This window comes from Macrobrachium nipponense, chromosome 22 (genome assembly GCF_015104395.2).
Source record: "Macrobrachium nipponense isolate FS-2020 chromosome 22, ASM1510439v2, whole genome shotgun sequence".
Lineage (NCBI taxonomy): Eukaryota > Metazoa > Arthropoda > Malacostraca > Decapoda > Palaemonidae > Macrobrachium > Macrobrachium nipponense.
In genome coordinates this window covers 44,385,098-44,387,559 of record NC_087213.1, presented here as the reverse complement: position 1 = coordinate 44,387,559, position 2,462 = coordinate 44,385,098, and positions in this window count along the sequence as shown.

The following is a 2,462-nucleotide window of genomic DNA, read 5'->3' as shown; positions in this document are numbered from 1 at the left end:
TATGAGACGATATCCAGGTATGCAAAATAATACCGCTGAAATATAACTATCATTTGCTCCTAGGTAATTAGACCCATTGCCGTTTATATTTACATTTGGACGTTCAAGATGATGTTTAGAAGGAGAATATTAGATGGAAGTTGTTTTTCCTGACAAATATTACGACGCAAACTCACGACATAGGTAGGAAATCACATTTCTTGGCCAGTAAAGCCTTGGCATCACTGAATTATTATTTCGTAAAACCACGACTTGATAACCTTTATTAGGGAAGCATTTCATTTGACGAAATTTCTCTTTATCTGCTAAAATTTTCACGGATACCTTAGCGATAAATTTAAGTGGCGTAACATAAATTTACATTTATAGATATTTAAAGATACAATATTAGTAAAAATTTAAGAGGATGTACGTATTTTAGTCATTCTGTTCATTTCCGATTGAGCGTTGTCTCGATGAAGAAGTCTATGACTGGCAGCTACGTTCTAGGAGTTTTCCATAGTGACTGACTCTAGATGAACGGCCTAATTAACAGGTCGTGAGAGTCTGCTACAGAGGCCTCACGATAAAACCTCACAAGTCGCTTACGGACTGCATTTCCCTCATAGTCCTCACATTTCTGATACGAAGACTCACTAAATGTCCTGGCAAACTTCGATGTCTTTTCCCTACTATGTTACCCGGAAGATTTTACAAGGATTCGTGAAGGTAAATTAAGAAATTAGAACTAACTGAAGATAGCAATACATTAGACTTTCAAATATCTTGCCTGTGGGAGAAAGATTCTCATAAATAGTCGTATTGAAATTGTGCCAGAGGTTCAGTGATATGGCCATCAAATTCCTTATATAGCATACTGGATGTAACCAACTAAATCTTAATGACATGAGCCTCTGCGGTATAGAGCTTTGTGTATGAGAACGGGCAACGAAGAAATTTTGCTGATCTTAAAAAGCTCTCATGCTCCTTGTAATATAATTGTCATCAGAATCGTTTGCCATACGAGACATTCGCGTAACTGACCTGTTCGTCGTCATGCAGGACACATAGGATCTCGGGCAAAGGAATTTGCATCCCATTTAAGCCTTTTGTGACTGCCGCAGGCTACTAACTGTAAAGTACATTACGCACTGGTTTGGTCAACAAAATCCATATGAATCTTTCAGTGCTGGTCAGAATGCATTAAAAAGGAAACTCTTGCGTGGCATGTAGTAAAAGAGGAGCCTGTTACTCACCGTTCGGTAACTATACAAAGCAACATTCGATAAAAAACGTACGGAAAAGGAAAGAAAAAGGAGGGTATAAGCGGCCAGATGATACTAAAAGGAGACGGCTGCTTATTCGCATTGTCGCATCGCTGTCTATTTTAAGAAAATTACTCTAATAGTTTCAAGCTGGTGAACCGATGATGAAGATAAAATGCATCTTTGTTTACAGAGCTCTTTATATTAAACCCAAAACTTACTTCGGCGTAATCAGACAGGATTCAGTTTCGTCAAAGCTTATTGAAGAAATACACAAGTATAAATAATATTCTTTTTCCTGTCCCGTAATGATTAACTTCCGGCCTTCAAGATGACGAACACACGAATTTTCAATACCAAGTAAATCCTTTTCAGATAACTTTGGATACTGTACAGGAAATTATAAGTATTTGTTTTCTTAGTAAGGGTCATTAGATCTAAGGATAGCTGTTAATTGCTGAAAGTGTTTCCTCGATAAATTTAATCTTCCACCGGAGACCAATTTATTGACTGAACCATAAATTGATCCGAAGGAGTTCCGGTGGAAGACGAATTGTTTGAGAGAGAAAAAAGGCGACCATTGTTTATAATTTTACGCTTCTTCATCACAGGCCATCAACTCTGAAATTTACTCCTGGATACAATATCGTATAATTGATTATTTTTATTAGAAAAGTAATTTCTTCTTTCCTTGACCTTGACAAAAGGGTTGAATTATCCTCTCCCAGGGCCAGTGTGAACTATTTCTTTTAGAAACAGAAAAATATTCTCATCTGATACACTGTTTTACGTACACACACACACACACACACACACACACACACATATATATATATACATATATATATATATACACACATCGAGCAATAAATGTCCTTTGATATCCAATTCGCTCTACCTCGGGATTTATACTAGCTCGATGTATGTATATGAATCACGGTGATGTGATAGTATTTATATATATACTCTGTTTCAACCACTGTCAATCATAGCCTACGGCAACTACAACTTATTAACCACCAGGTACGTGATTCTCTGAGAAAGTCAAGAGAATCGTACTGTACTGTATTTGAACAGAGTAAGCCCATATTGCTCTGTCAGGCTAAGGTAATGTTCTGTTCTATCTTTTCGCAGAATTCAAACTTGTGTGTATATATATATATATATATATATATATATATATATATATATATAGATAGATATATATATCTATAATAT